Genomic DNA, 17,504 nt, shown 5'->3' with positions numbered 1-17,504 from the left:
TAACTTACACATTCCTAAACATTATGAACTCAGGATTCCTGTCAACTGGAAGTCCAAAGATCCAGGTTCACAAACTGCTCAGTGATGGCTTTTTGTTTTGTTTCTTAGTTTGCGATTAGTGAGTTGTGTGAATTTGGCCAACTGTTCTTCAAGAAACCAGAAGACAGGATAACATAATCCTAGTCAATACTATGATAATTCAATTTAAAATTTCAAGTTTGGATGAAAGAATGGATTATAAATACTGTATGTGTTTAAGACAGAATGGTCATGTCATTGTGACCAATATTTCAGCCCTTTACAGAAGGAATGTAGTTTGTGTCTACACAATATTCAGACAGGAAATAACACAATAGCTTTATTGCTACTGTACTTACTAGTGTAGTGGATTGCAGTCAGGAAAGATACAATGCTGTTTATAGCTGAAGTAGTATAGTGCTCACTTTTTAACCTACAGGTTGGGTTTTTAGTTTTTAGCTTTGTTTTTTATTTAACTCTCAATTTATTCTGATCTCAGAATATACTTTTGTTCTCCTTTCTACAAAACTCGACTGTTCCTGGGTAAGACTGACTACTGAATGGAGCATTTAAGTAGACAAATACATCTCACTTTTCTTGTTTTTATTTTTTACATAGAAAAAAAATATATTTCCCATCTATGAATAATAGTGTTGAGAGTTTTATTGCTTATTTCTCCTCAATGCATTTTCTTCCTAGTCCTTCAAAATATTTTTGAGAATTTGAACTTACATGCATTTTTAATGTGCATTTTGGGGGCAGAGAACATTTCTATTATTTTTTACTGAAAGAGTAAACTAGGATTACATCCAAATAGACTATTTTGTACAATTCATTCTTAACCAAGTTCAGAAATAGTTGTTGGAACAAATTTTAGATTCACATTCTTAACATGTGCCAATAACACACAAATAATTTTTGTTATTTATGTGGTACCATGCATGTGCCAGACCTCACTCCGTTTTTTAAAAAGTAATTTCTTCTTGCCTTAGAAACTTATAACCAAAAAGTCCATTTTTTAAAAGTCTCCCATTAGTGTTAGTAACAGGAGTGATAAAATTAGCATCAAGAGTTCAAAGGTACAACTTCAGTGTAATATAAATTAATCTAAAAAAAAATACCACACATACAAACTTCATTGGTCTTCATTTCCTGCAGTTACACTGCTGCTCAGATTCATTAATGTATGCTTTGAATTTCCCAGAGCTCTGTATTTATGGCTATACTACACAGTTTTACCCATTTGTTGACTAGCTTTATTTATTTACTTTATTCTCTAACTTTCTAATATGATGAATGCTTAAGGTGGTAATTATTGATGCCTGGGATATCAGATTTTCTGATGTAAAGGCTAGGATACTACACATGAACTCCTTTACCCAGCTAAAACCTCAGCTAATTAACATGATGTGTTAAATATGGACTGCAGTGCTGTTCCATGAACAGAATATGCACACTTTTTACAACTGATCTTCCCTTGCAAACACCCCACCCACAGCAGCCTCGCCTCGCCTTGCCTCACCGAGAACCTAGGACAGCAAATCTCTAAGAGGGGCAATTTCTTCTTTTGCCCAGCCCGATTTTGTTAACACATCTAGTAGTGGATGAGACAAGGCCAGGGATTTACCAACAGCAGATTTACCAACAACATGGTTAGATTACCAAAGTCACTGGCAGTCTGACCATGAAGACCCAGAAACAAGGGGTGGAAGTGGGAACCAGAAGCAACTGCAGGTCTTCCTTCCCTTTAATGGTTAGCCCAATGTTCCCACCATAACCCTATCTATCATGAACACAATTTGCTATCCTATCTTCTCCCCATCAGGGCCTATATCTATGTCTCCTGATATTTGGAAAACCAATAGATCCCAATGAATCACCATTACCCCAAGGCTAACCCCCTTCAAACCTCACATGCAATCTGGTGCAATAGAAACTTAGCATAAGTCACTCTAGCTGCTGATTTCCTCACACCAAAACTCTACCTCTTGATTTGCACCAACTTCCTTATCCCATCACCTCAACCTCACTCCCATCTTCCTCTTACAAAAGCTGGCTCAAGAAGGGACAACTTCCCTGTTCTCTCACTACAGGTGAGGCCAACTGCCCTCTCTGATTGCCAGATATTCACTGAAGCTTCTGAGCAGCACAGTACAAGCTGGGCAACATGCCAGGTGATCTCATGCACATGTCCAAGGTCTGAAGTGATTGTCTTGCCTCCCCAGAGGGACATGTAGCAGCCACAGTGCAGCCCACAATTCATGACTCCAATGCCAGGAGCCCAACCCAACAACCCAGACTCTGCTGCTGAGCACCTGGCACAAATCTGGGTAGTTCCTCCAATTATACCTCCCAGATCTAGCAGCCTTTACTCTCCCATACATCCTCTCAGGAAATGTACTCTTCAGATCTCTGGTTGATAATCTCACTCTGCTCATCTAGTTCTACCTCCATTCCTCATTGCTGACAAAACCTTCTCCACTATCCAGTCCTCTTTTTGGAGGTCTTTGCTTTCCTCCACTTTCTCTACAAAGTCACCAACTGTCTAGTTTCCTGCAAAATCCAGGTCCATCCAGTCCACCCCAAACTCCTTCCCTCCCTTCTCCCCTAAACAACTGCTACTTTTCACATTTCCTCCATCTACCTAGTCTTCTCTTTTTTCCACCCACAATCCTTTCTTCAATGAGAACTACTCTAGCCCAGTGATGGAGTTTTTGGCCTCTCCACTGGTGAACTTGCCTCAGTGATACAGTGTTGTAAATATCATTCTGGATCCCTGGTAGTGGTATATTTGCAAGATCTAGTAGCTGTCAGGACATATACCAAATCCAAATCCATCTAAATTGATATAAATTGAGCATAGGATTAACCAATTTAAGTTTATTTCCTAAGATGGGTTAGTTTATTTTAGCTTGATTGTTTTTCTAGTCGTTACTCAGCAATAAAACTTTTCAAATGTCCTTGCTTTATTAGACTGTTGCAAGATATGTCCGTGCACGCTATCTTGAGCTGCTTGAAAAAAAATGGATTGAATACAAAAGTGCTAAATAATGCCAAAAATCAAGCTTAATAACTTGTTGTTGTTGCTGTAAAATGCTAACTTAGGCACATATCTTGGGGAAAGGATTTCTCAGCTGTGGGTCATATTATGAGAATAACCACATGTTTTTTTCTCTCTGGTCTTGGTACATAGGCAGGTAAATCAAGAAAATGTTTCATTTCATTTATAGTGTTTATGACAAGGAAAAGCACATTCTTTTTTATTGATCTTCTGCACAAGCTGCTAACTATGGGTTGGCTATGCTTCAGCAAACAGGTTCTCAAGGCAACATGGACAACATCATATTCAACTCACCCTCAACCCTTGGAGAAGACAGCCTAAAACTTTTCCTGTTCCAGTTTTAGGATGATGTTTTCCAGCTTCTTCCAGCATAAGCTGTGCCACTTGGTTCATCTAAACTGAAGTTCATTATAGCAAGACAGGGTTAGAGCAGGGACCTGCCCAACTCCTATTGGCAACCTGAGGCTTTTGCCAACATCCTCCCCTCTAGTTTTTGGCTACTGATTGACAGCAGCACAGTCCCACTGTGCCCACTGTGTCTCTATCCTACTTTTGCCAGTATCAGTGGGGAGAGAGGAAGGGGGTATAGTTCTTTGGGAGGCCAGTTCTGCCAGACCAGGAAGACCCAGTTCCTCTTATGAAAGGGAGACCAGGGACAAGAGAGTGTTCTGATGTCAGTGATCACTCAGTGGAGCAAAGTGGCTGTGATGGAACAATTCTCCCCAGCTTCTGTCCCCACATCCTTGGAAGCCGTTCTGCAACTGGCAGTCCTGCAGTAAAGTGGCCCTAGTGTAACTAGGGTGGCGGGTACTGGCTTTGCAGCTGACAGTCACAGAATGAAGTTGCAGATTGCTTTACTACACGGCTGTGGGCTGCAGAGCCCTATGTCTCTTCCCCTATGGGTAAGGAAAGACTTCATCTACCACTGCATAGGGGAAACAGGTCTTTTGGGTGTTGGGAGAACTGGCACCAAAAAACCCTGACTTCCTTGCTTCCCTCCCCCCACTTCTGCCACATTTTAGTAGCAGCAGGAGTAAGGGCTCTGTTGCTGCCACTCCTCTGATCCCATGGAGTGATCACTCCGGTACAGGCCACAAAGGAGGCATTCCTCACCCTGTCTCTCTCCCCAGCTCTTCTGCAAACAGAGCCCTTGTTCTGCTGAGACACAATGGGGATGGAAGCACAGCGGGAGCTCTTTGAAGGTGGCATACTTTTCTGCTGGCTCCACCACTGGATAACACTGGATAATCACTGCTGCTGGGCAGAATAGCCCAGGCTGCTTCAGCTATTGCTATGAAGGCAATACGTAAGCTGCAGAGCTAAAGCAGCGTGCTCCCGATGACTCATGCCTGTGATCTCTATGGATTGCAGTGTTTGGATGAACATGCCAAGTTGGTGGTACTGCGAGACCACCTGAGGCAGTCAAATGGGATCATCAAATCCAGAGTGGTGCATTTTCTTCTTTTTACTGGCATTAAATGGGGGATGGCTGCCAATGGCAATATCAAAAATATCACAAAAGGCAATGCACTCGTCAGGGGCAAATTTGGATTGCTGCAGCTCTCCTGAAGGCTGATAAACCAAGGAAGCAAATCAGGTGTCTACGAAGGCAGTACATCTCACCCTTCGCTGTTTCAGAGCAAAAGGCATAGTGTCACACTAACAGTAGACAGCTAGAGTTGGAGTTATCTCCACCAGTATCTCCTCTAATAAAATCGTATTTGAACAATTCTTATAATGTATCTGAAGGGGGAAGGAAGGGGGACACCTACATTGTTGGCTGACATCTCCCACCCACAGGTTTGCATTGCCATGGCAACATTCCAGCCCACTCATATGATGTCAGCCTCACCTTGGATAAGATAGAGTGTTAAAGGGGCAGGCCATAATTATTCAGGATTGCAGCATACCATACAGGATAAATCAGGAAGGGTCTTGTGCTTTCCTCATCTGAAATCACTGTCACAAATATACATAGAGCAAGAACAAAAGAAGCAATAAAGCATATTGGGACTGTCAGGTGGTTCAGTCCAGAAGAAGTACCACCTGTCATCTCAAGTCCTGGCAGAAAAGAGATACCTAGATATGAACCAAAATTTTCACTGCAGAAAATGAAAATATACCGACCCATGAAGTGCTCCTGTTTCTAAATAAGGATATTGTAAAGAGCAAGTTGATAGATACAGCTTACTATCTTACATATAATGCAGTCCTTATATTTGCTGTATTTCCTGCTTTGCAGTTATTTAAGATCCTGGCCTCTGTTTTGTGGCTTAGAAATAGTACTCAAAGGTAAATTCTTACAAAGCATCAGTGTGTTTGTAAATCTGCTGGGATTTTGCAGGGATTCATGATGGTAAAGAAGGGAGATGAAAATGGAAAGGCAAGCTAGGGTAAAGAACTATCATACAAGTATCATAAAAATAGGTAACGAAATATTCCTGTATATCTAACATAGACATTGTGGCTGAGGACAAACTGTTAGGGCTGCATATATACATGGCTATGTAAAATCTCACCTCTTTTTGATACTGCTAAGGCCAAATCCACTGTTAAGCAAGAGAAATTGCCCCAAAAGTAAAGAAACAATAAGCATCTTTGGCACCAGGAAGTATCCAGTTATACCAGAAGCTAAACTCAGTGTCTCCTGATATTGTAAGCCCACTCACTCATACAGCACTTGGCATGTTCTCCAGTCTGTTCTCCTGAAGGTGTATCTTCCTCTGTGTTTTATTTTTCCCCACCATTTTTATGGGTATCTTTTTTTAATGGTTAAACTGTCCCATGATATCCAATATTTCAGATTCCACTCTAACTGTCCAGAGTCACTAGACATTAAATAAATACGAGAGAGAGAGAGAGAGAGAGAGAGAGAGAGAGAGAGAGAGCGAGAGAGAGAGAGAGAGAGAGAGAGAGAGAGAGAGAGAGAGCGTCCAAGGCACCATATATGGGAATTTTTCCTAGGTTTATCTTCATAGCAGCACCACTGTTGAGCTAAGAGAGAATAATGTCACAACATCATCTAATGAGCTCCATAACTGGGTTTACCCAGTTCATGTCTAATACCTTAATTTTACCTCTTCATAGCTTTCTGTTTTGCAAATCATCCTTGCTTCCACCACATCCATACATAGCTTCATACATTGGTTCACATCTTGGTTTGATTTTATCATACTTTGACCCAAGCTGAATGGGGGTGCCATGATGTTTCCATTTTTGTTTCCTTCAATAGAAATTTTATTGAATCAGCTTTAATTATATTGTTGCTTTATTGTTTGCCTCCCAAAGTCTAATGGAAGTAGAGCAGTCTAGAAATCCCCTAAAGCACATGTATACATAAAGTGCCTTTTGTTCTTCAAACTTCTCACCTGTCTGTTTCTATAGATCCTATAAATTCTATCTGGCTACCATTTTCTCAGTCTTTCCCTTCCTCTCAGCCTTTTTATTCTTCCTTCATATATTTGTTTTGCAGTTTATTCCTCATTCATTCTCCATGAGAAACCACCTCAATATACTTCTTTTGCACTGAATGCTTATTTTTGTATTCAATCCATGTTCACTGAGCACCTATTCATTCTCAACCTGATCTCTTCTTGTTTTGCCACAGGCACTTCTTGAGTTGCCCATTCCCTCTGCATTCATCTTACTTAATGTTCTCCAGACATACCCAACTCCTCCTTCAATATAGTACAGTGGGCAAAAGCACACTCTTACACACAACCATTTTCACTTCTTTTGACAAACATTCTTTCAAAATATAACATGGTGCCTATTAATGTTTCTACCAATATTTGCACATCTTAAAATTTCTTTATCCATTTTCTCATCTTTAGTAAGACACACAAATTCATCCACTTGTTCTAGTTTTTTGCTATTGATGTATGATCCATTTTTTTTCTTCATCACTAACATTTACAGCATTTTTCCAGTTTCACTATCGTTCTCATGCATTAACCTTTTTAATTCAATGTTTGCTATATTTTGATAATTTTTGTGTGAATTATGTAGGTGAATATCATCCTCTTTAGTTTTCTCTTGAATCATTTTAAAAAGTCAAGAGGGTATTATTTAATGGTGTGTTTTTCAATGCTTAATTGTTAACATTACTTAAATTCCAGTTCAACAGGCCTTCACAATTTTTAAAATGCATAGTGTGGAAAGTTAATATTTGGGAAAGAGAAGAAAAGGATGACCAGCAGCAAGGTGGATAGACCTAGTTACAGTGGTGATGGGGGCACCATTGGAAGAGCTAAAGGATCAGGTGAGGGACAGATCATCATGGAGAAAAATCTATGTGGGCACTAAGGGTTGATGATGACTTGATGGGAGGTAATCGATCAATCAATGTCTGGGGGGAGGTTGCCAAAATCTGCAAGGTAGTAGGTGCGGCATTATTACTGACATCACTCACATGTACAAAAGGGGCAGGGATTTTATCACAATACATACCCATCGTATTGCAGATTTGACACCACAATGGATGTCCATGATGAGGTGGAGGCTGCTTCAAGGAATAGAGTTGGTCCAGCAGTTACAAAGGAACAGTTTATTGTAAAGTTATTAGAGTAAAAAGGTTCAAATTAAAAGCAATCACACTTGAAAGCAATTCAGTTGATTCTAGTCTATCATAAAGCACCATAGTTATTTATTACTGCTTTCTCCCAGACTGTTGTCATTTTACTTTGGAAGGATTATTTTTAAAAATCCTTTAAAACTATTTTTTTTAAATCCTTTAAAATTATTTTTAAAAAATCCTTTAAAATTATTTTTAAAAAATCCTTTAAAATTATTTTTAAAAAATCCTTTAAAATTATTTTTAAAAAATCCTTTAAAATTATTTTTAAAAAATCCTTTAAAATTATTTTTTAAAAATCCTTTAAAATTATTTTAAAAAAGAGGAATACACATTTACAATTAAATGAATAAATAATATAAGGCAACGGTACAGTTGAAGAGAGGAAATAAGATTCCTTTGCAAGGAAGAGGAACTCCTTAACCATCACTCTGTTTTTTCAAGAGTTTGCCTGAGCATAATATCAGCTCTTGGCTCAGAACACATCCAGAATACCCTGTTTTGTTATGTTTGAAGCACCATGCTGTTTACACATAGAATCCTTTCCTTTGTATGCAGCTCAGGTCAGCATTGGATCCTGCAATTTCCCATTGTGGTTCAGGTCATGTAGCAGTGAATGAGCCTACTTGCATGAATAATGTGCTCTTTATTTAGCTATATAGCTGAATAAGCTAGATATAGCTAGATTTCCTTTCTTTTTCTTATCTTGTATTTCTTTGGCTTATGATTTTTTACACCCTTTCTGTGCTTTGCCTTAGTGTTGCTTATCCAAAAGGGAATAGAGTGATGGATATATATATATGTTTTTGCTCTTTATTCGGTGATTGGATGAAAATGAATGCTTTCCACACCTACGTACATGCATTCTCCACTGCTTCCTGCGTGCGTGTTCTTCCTGAAGCTTTAATTATTTATCCTCAGAGAGAAGTTGACAGTTACAAATAGTCACGACTCACCAGATTAACCCTCCAAGCACATCTCATTTTCATACCAAGCAAGCTCAAATATACTTCATGGAATCCATATCCTCATAGCCTAAAGGCAGGCTAGCTTATTAAAAATAAAACAGAGTCCACCTAAATGGTTGTCTGTGATCTAACTGCTTGCCTTTGATTGCATCTAAATTAATTTAAACTCTGCTCATTTTAATTGGTAGATAAAGGCTGTGTGTGATTCATAAGTATTTTGAAAAGTAAACTCAAGTTTGATGTTTTTGTGAAAGCCTGCATTGGTTCAGACTGTGTCTTTCTCCAGGGGAAGATTGGCTTGCTCTTCTTGTAGTAAAAAGCAGTGAATGAGGAATAAGACAGAAGGATTCCAGAACAAGTTGTTAGGCAGAAACTGCAGACTACAAACATAACGTAAAAAAGGGTGACAGGTTTAAATTTGGCTGTTTTTCATATATTTTTTTATTAGGAGGAAGCTCAAGTATGATTTCTTCATTTCATTAGCTTTTCTGATCCTGCTTGATAAGACCAAAAATTCATCTAATTGGGTAACATTTTTCCTCAGAGTTCAACCAAATTCTACTGGAGTACATTAATCCAGGGCATGATGATGCCAACAATCCCCAAATGGCATTCAGTGGAAAATTGCCTTTGAATTGGAAGTCCCAAATAGATGTCATGACTGGTAGTCATTGTTAGATTTATCATTCCTGAACCTGTGGTACTATTTAAAATTCCAAACTGTACTGAGTACCTTGGCAGAAATGCATCATATAAATATCTGGTTCGAATATACTAGATCATTTGCTTTCTTAAGCTATTAATGAATATACTACTGCCAATAATCAACTGAGAAAAAAAAAGGATAAAGGTTTTTGGGGAATGCTAGAAAAGCTTCTGAAAAAGTATGGAGGTGATTCCCAATGGCCTGGAAAGCCCAAAAGGTTACCTGATATGGTAGTGATCGCATATCCTAATAGGACTGGATTAATTCAATTCAGTCTGTGCTGACTTCACATGCAACTATTATCTATGGACAGAGTTCAAGTGAGCACATGCAGATTTAACCCCCCTCCCTATAATTATTTTAAATTGTAAAATTGAAGAGGTACATGCCATAACTTTATTAGATAGTCATATACTGCCATTGATAGGTATCATCATAAAACGATGCAAATTACGTAATTTCTGTCCATTGTGTGACATCCTGACATTTGTGACATCACTTTCCCCTTCTCCTCTCCTGGAATGCCCATGTTGCTATTCAAATGTACTAATCTTTGAAAAATACTTTTTGCTAGCAACTTGAAGGTTCTAGAAAGCACAGCAAATGCTTCGTGGGCTGAAATCGGGTATACAACACTCTTGGGAGGGAAAATATATAATGTGATAATGTTCCTCAAAAGGGCACTGTATGGAGGAAGGGGAGATGCCCCATGCCACTTATATCATGGCAGCCATCTTTTTATATATATAAAACATTTGTATGAAAGATAGCATTTTAGTTCTTTTCTAGGAGCATTTCTGTACCCATGTGAAGTTGTTTGGCAAATCCACAAATCAGGCTGAGAAGTACAGACCAGTTAAATTCTCTGCAGAATATAGATCTTTCTCCTTCACCTCTAAATTCTTTGGACATAAGACTTTGTCTGAACTACCTGGCCTTCGTGCGGACACTTTTGTATTGTGTTCTGCAGCAGTCAATCAAAGCCTAATTTGCCCCAGCATCTTGCACATGGAAGAGCTATGGAAGTTGGGAATCTACTGGGTGAACTTTTTTCAGTTGTGGACTAATGACAAGAAATGGAATGGAGAAACTTAATTCACTTGTGCATCTTGTTTTGTATGTTCCTGCCTCTCTGGCAATAAGGACAATGCGTGTTCATTGTCAGTGATCCTGAAATATTAACCTTGGTATAACACACACAGACACACCCCAGTTACACTGCGTGGTCATGATGGCAACTCATGCTGCCAGATTTGAAAATTCTTGCTATGCCTTTTGCTGCTTTGATGTAATTGCTCTGGTGTCCTGCTTCTTCGAGAACAACTTCCACATAAAGATGAAACTATAATGTATTTATTGGGTCCACCCTTAGCAACAAGACAGCCATGGAAACAGTGAATATCAATGGGGAGGGAGCAAGACTTTTAAACTGAAATACTGAAGTCTGAATTTGCAAATCAGGACAAACCAAAAAATGTATTTCTATTGCCTGGTTATTCTTTTTTATGTGGATAGTCAATAGCAATTTTGTATCTTTTCATGCGGCAAGAAGAGATGTAAATGCCTGATGTGGGGAAATCAGAGGGCCTGCTCTTGGATTTGCACTAACCAGAATGCTTTTTATTGGAATACCCATGGAGGAACGGCTATTTCTTCTGAGGAAGATGGAGGCTGTAATATGGAAATTCACAGGGCTGGGCGTGTGTTTTAGAGATGTAGGAATAGTTATATCAATATTATTGAAGACTTGGGTTTGCTTGATTTTTTAAAACAATAGGTTGGATGTAGCTGGAGGTGCCTTTTGTCTTCTGTACCCCACGACGGTCTCCCCAGCTGCCAAAAAAATTCAGCAGTGAGGTCTGGGAAATCCTAACAGTGCAGGGAAGAGGGAGAGATTTGTAGAAGGCATTCACAGTGAATCTCCATTGACAAATGTTTTTCCAGGTGACTCTTGGAGATTTATTTATCAAATTTCTCTGCTGCCCATCTCGTACACAACAACTCTGGGCAGCTTACAGATAATAAAATAACAGTAACTAAAAACAGTACAATATCAAATAATACAATATAAATATACATTGTTGTTGTTTATTCGTTTAGTCGCTTCCGATTCTTCGTGACTTCATGGACCAGCCCACGCCAGAGCTTTCTGCCGGTCGTCAACACCCCCAGCTCCCCCAGGGACAAGTCCGTCACCTCTAGAATATCTTCCATCCACCTTGCCCTTGGTCGGCCCCTCTTCCTTTTGCCCTCCACTCTCCCTAGCATCAGCATCTTCTCCAGGGTGTCCTGTCTTCTCATTATGTGGCCAAAGTATTTCAGTTTTGCCTTTAATATCATTCCCTCAAGTGAGCAGTCTGGCTTTATTTCCTGGAGGATGGACTGGTTTGATCTTTTCACAGCCCAAGGCACTCTCAGAATTTTCCTCCAACACCACAGTTCAAAAGCATCTATCTTCCTTCTCTCAGCCTTCCTTATGGTCCAGCTCTTGCAGCCATATGTTACTATGGGGAACATCATTGCTTTAACTATGCGGACCTTTGTTGTCAGTGTGATGTCTCTGCTCTTAACTATTTTATCGAGATTTGTCATTGCTCTTCTCCCAAGGATTAAGCATCTTCTGATTTCCTGACTGCAGTCAGCATCTGCAGTAATCTTCTCACCTAGAAATACAAAATCTTTCACTGCTTCTACATTTTCTCCCTCTATTTGCCAGTTATCAATCAAGCTGGTTGCCATAATCTTGGTTTTTTTGAGGTTTAGCTGCAAGCCAGCTTTTGCACTTTCTTCTTTCACCTTCATCATAAGGCTCCTCAGTTCCTCTTTGCTTTCAGCCATCAAAGTGGTATCATCTGCATATCTGAGATTGTTAATGTTTCTTCCAGTGATTTTAACTCCAGCCTTGGATTCCTCAAGCCCAGCATGTTGCATGATGTGTTCTGCGTACAAGTTGAATAGGTAGGGTGAGAGTATACAGCCCTGCCGTACTCCTTTCCCAATCTTAAACCAGTCCGTTGTTCCGTGGTCTGTTCTTACTGTTGCTACTTGGTCGTTATACAGATTCTTCAGGAGGCAGACAAGATGACTTGGTATCCCCATACCGCTAAGAACTTGCCACAATTTGTTATGGTCCACACAGTCAAAGGCTTTAGAATAGTCAAAACAGAAATCGATGTTTTTCTGAAACTCCCTGGCTTTTTCCATTATCCAGCGGATATTGGCAATTTGGTCCCTAGTTCCTCTGCCTTTTCTAAACCCAGCAATTCTCGCTCCATGAATTGCTGAAGTCTACCTTGCAGGATCTTGAGCATTACCTTACTGGCATGTGAAATGAGTGCCACTGTTCGATAGTTTGAACATTCTTTAGTGTTTCCCTTTTTTGGTATGGGGATATAAGCTGATTTTTTTCCAGTCTGATGGCCATTCTTGTGTTTTCCAAATTTGCTGGCATATAGCATGCATTACCTTGACAGCATCATCTCGCAAGATTTTGAACAGTTCATCTGGGATGCCGTCGTCTCCTGCTGCCTTGTTCTTAGCAATGCTTCTTAAGGCCCATTCAACCTCACTCTTCAGGATGTCTGCTCTAGCTCACTGACCACACGGTCAAAGCTATCCCTGATATTGTTATCCTTCCTATACAGGTCTTCTGTATATTCTTGCCACCTTTTCTTGATCTCTTCTTCTTCTGTTAGGTCCTTGCTATCTTTGTTTTTGATCATACCCATTTTTGCCTGGAATTTACCTCTGATGTTTCTAATTTTCTGGAAGAGGTCTCTTGTCCTTCCTATTCTATTGTCTTCTTCCACTTCCACGCATTGCTTGTTTAAAAATAATTCCTTATCCCTTCTGGCTAACCTCTGGAATTTTGCATTTAATTGGGCATATCTCCCCCTATCACTGTTGCCTTTTGCTTTCCTTCTTTCTTGGGCTACTTCTAGTGTCTCAGCAGACAGCCATTTTGCCTTCTTGGTTTTCTCTTTCTTTGGGATGTATTTTGTTGCCACCTCCTGAACAATGTTGTGAACTTCTGTCCAGAGTTCTTCCGGGACCCTATCTACTAAGTCCAGTCCCTTAAATCTATTCTTCACCTCCACTGCATATTCCTTAGGAATATTAGTGAGCTCATATCTAGCTGATCTGTGGATCTTCCCTAATCTCTTTAGTCTGATCCTAAATTGTGCAAGAAGAAGTTCGTGATCTGAACTACAGTCAGCTCCAGGTCTTGTTTTTACCGACTGTATAGATGTCTGCCACCTTTGGCTGCAAAGGATGTAGTCAATCTGATTTCGGTGTTGTCCATCTGGTGAAGTCCATGTATAAAGCCGTCTCTTAGGTTGTTGGAAGAGAGTGTTTGTTATGCAGAGTGAGTTGTCTTGGCAAAATTCTATCAGCCTATGTCCTGCTTCGTTTTGTTCTCCCAGGCCATGCTTACCTGTAATTCCAGGTGTCATTTGACTGCCCACCTTAGCATTCCAGTCTCCCATGATGAAAATAACATCTCTTTTAGGCATGTTGTCCAGTAGGTGCTGCAGATCCTCATAGAACTGCTCTACTTCAGCTTCTTCAGCATCTGTGGTTGGGGCGTATATTTGGATCACTGTGATGTTAGATGGCTTGCCCTGAATTCGAACTGAGATCATTCTATTGTTTTTTGGATTGTATCCAAGCACTGCTTTAGCCACTTTACTATTAATTATGAAGGCTACGCCATTTCTTCTGTGGTCCTCTTGTCCACAGTAGTAGATCTGGTGGTCATTTGATATGAAGTGGCCCATTCCAGTCCATTTCAGTTCACTGACGCCCAGAATGTCTATCTTTAATCTTGACATCTCACCAATAACCACATCCAATTTGCCCTGGCTCATAGATCTTACATTCCAGGTTCCAATGGTGTGTTGATCCTTAGAACATCGAATTCGCCGTTCACCACCAGCACCGTCGGCCGCTAGCCGTCCTTTCGGCTTTGAGCTAGCTGCGTCATCACGTCTGGGGCTAGTTGAACTCATCCTCTGTTCCTCCCCAGTAGCATTTTGACCATCTTCCGACCTGGGGGTCTCATCTTCCGATGGTATACCGACATATCTCTGGTTGTACTGATCCATTTAGTTTTCACGGCAAGAATACTGGGGTGGGTTGCCAATACCTTCCCCAGGGATCGCATTTAGTCTGACCTCTCTTTCATGACCTTCCCGTCTTGGGTGGCCCTTCACGGTTTAGCTCATGGCATCATTGAGGTGCTCAAGCTCCAGCACCATGACAAGGTAACAATCCTTTCCTGAAGATAAATATACATAAAAACCAATTAAAAATATAAAAAATACCAGATATAAAATGTAAAATTCAAGATGGCAGTAAGGTTTTGTACTTGGCACAATCACAGTACCAGCCACCCCCAAGAATGGCTATCCCCCCTCCCACCCAGTGAGGTGGCATAGCCACAGGGGCGCAACTAGGGTCTGTGTCACCCAGGGCAAACATGGATTCCACGCCCATTTTGGCACCCCCCCCCAGTGCTCATTTTGACACCTCCCCAGCGTGGTGCCCAGAGCACATGCCCCGCTTGCCCCCCCCAGTTGTGGCCCTGCATAGCCATGTTTTCACCCCCTTCTGGAAGGCCGGGAGAGTGGGTCCTGTTTTATCGCTGTGGGTAAGCAGTTCCAATACAGCGGGTGCCATAGCAGAGAAGGCCCTCCTTCTGGATCCTGCCAATAAGCAATCCTTCATGGACAGGATCCGTAGCACACCCTCTCTGCTTGACCAGGTGGGACAGTTCAATGTGTTGGGGGTGAGGTGGTTCCTCAGGTAACCTGGACCCATGCCATGTAGGGCTTTAAAGGTGATAACCTTGAATTGGACCTGGAAGCAAACTGGTACCCAATGCAGCTCACCCAGCAATGGTGTTATATGTGCCCTCCTTGGGGCTCCCAAGACTGCCTGCGTGGCCGCATTCTGGACCAGCTGCAGCTTCCGGATACTCTTCAAAGGTAGCTCCGTGTAGAGCGCATTACAGTAGTCTATGCGGGAGGTGACCAAGGCATGAGTGACTGTTCGGAGGGACTCACGATCCAGGAAGGGGCGGAGCTAGTGCACAACACAAAGTTGTGCAAAGGCTCCCCTGGCCACAGCTGCCACCTGCTCTTTGAGCAGGAGCCGTGAGTCCAGGAGAATCCCCCATACCTTTTCTTCTCCAACCACATCGATTCACTCAAAACTCTGTGCAAGGTTTTTGCAGAGCTAGAAGAACAGCCTTGGTCTTCTGCTGTTCTAACTGCTTGTTCAAAATCTGGATCCATTTCAAGGCGAATCCACTGCTTTAAAACTTAGAAGTCACCGATAATGATCTAGCATCTGACAGAATTTACCAGAGGTGTGTCTGGTAAACTTTTAAAATATATATATTTCTTCCTATGCTAAATACAAATGAACTTTCTAGCTCTCATTAAGCATACAGAAAAAGAAATCAATTTTTGAGATGTTCAGTAGTTGTCTTTACTGCAGAGTTACATTTACACACTGGCCTTTCTACAATTACCACGTGTTGCTTAAAAAAAAAAGGCTCTGCAGTCAGAACTGTTAATATGTTTTCTACTATAGATTAAGGTTACTATGGTAACTAATCATTTTGGCTGGGTGAAGAGGTTGAATTTAATTGTCCTCTTTTTGGATGTTAATTTTTGCACCTGGGAGAAGAACTTGCCTGGACTTGTTTTAGTTTCAGTTTCCCTTCTGTGTAGGCATGTAGAGAGTTAAGCAGCTCTCACTGAGAGCCTGTAAATATGTTTGCTTTCTGTAAATAAAATTATTTTTATAGAAATACCTGGTGTGTGACTTTTCCGATCTCTCCTGGGACAAATGCTTTCTAGCACTCTGCCAACAAGAACATCTTATCTTTCCTACTTAAAAAAAAACTATTTTCAATTTGCAGGATGCTTTATAATTTGTGATGTGCCCACAACAATCCCATGAGGTAGGCCACTTTTTAGAAGTGGAACGTGCCAATATTTTTATGGTGGACCAATGCTTATTTTAAATAAAAATAAAAAATAATTCTGCCAACATTCTTGGGCTCACTGGAATTTTATGCCCCCCCTCCCACAAAAAATGAGGGGAAATGTCACCTACTACATTTCTGCCTGTTTGATGAAGTGTTATAATAAGGATCACCAGAAAAAGGTGTGTTTGTGTGGGTGAACTGTTGGCAAAGCTAATATTTTCTTTCAAGGGCCCATAAAGGATGCTATTTCTTTGAGAGGACTTCCCAAGACTGTTGCGAAGCTGACTGCCTTGCCAGCTCCCTTACATTGATTTCAGTGATGGAAAAACATCTACTGTACCACCACCCTTAAGGGCAGCAAAGGAGATCAAGATAGAGCTTGTGCAAATGCAGTGTGACCACCCACATTTAGGCCTCTGCTTCTCTTTTGGCAGGCATACCTCGCGCTAGTCTATCAACAGTGAGTGGACATCACGGAGATAGCAATGTGTATCTTTTCCTACATTTCTGTTTTGCCACAGCCAATGTTCAGTTCATTCTCTTTCGCTGTTGCTCACTTTGAAGTTTTGAAGCTCTTAAATTTGCTGGCTTTAGGTTTTCCTTTGTGTGTTCCTAATACAGATGCACTGAAGGACTTTTTAAATTTAAATGATAATCTGCACTAATAGTAAGGTTACTATTTGAAATGTATGTTTAATTTTCAAACAGTGCCTGCAGGACAGAGCTAGAGGATGGCAACTGTATTTGTACTTATGGACAATCTGCACTGCACTGGAAGTTGTCTTGTTCCATTCCTTGGAAATGATGGTTCTCTAGTCAATTTTACTGAAGCCATTTAGTGGCCTGCTAGGACCACAGAATGGAGCAGAGTTTAACACAGAGGAGAAGCTGTGCACAGAAAAAGAATATTATCTTAAATAGCTTTAATGAGCACATCAGAGAAACACAGGTTATTGATCTTACACACTTAGCCCTCCCAAGCATAAAGAATCACACGCTTAGACAAAGTAGGCTTAAGTTAAGTAAAAAGAGTCTTACTGTCCTAACAGTCAGGAAACCACACTGAGACGAGGAATAGTTCTCTAGTGTTTATTGCTGCTATGTAAGACAGAAAATCCTAACAAACTGAAGAATCTCTGGTAGTGCGAGGCTTGGGTTTGTGAGGGAAAAGCTGATGGAAT

This window comes from Candoia aspera, chromosome 2, assembly GCF_035149785.1.
Source record: "Candoia aspera isolate rCanAsp1 chromosome 2, rCanAsp1.hap2, whole genome shotgun sequence".
In the NCBI taxonomy this organism is placed as follows: Eukaryota; Metazoa; Chordata; class Lepidosauria; order Squamata; family Boidae; genus Candoia; species Candoia aspera.
This window is presented reverse-complemented; position numbering follows the sequence as displayed.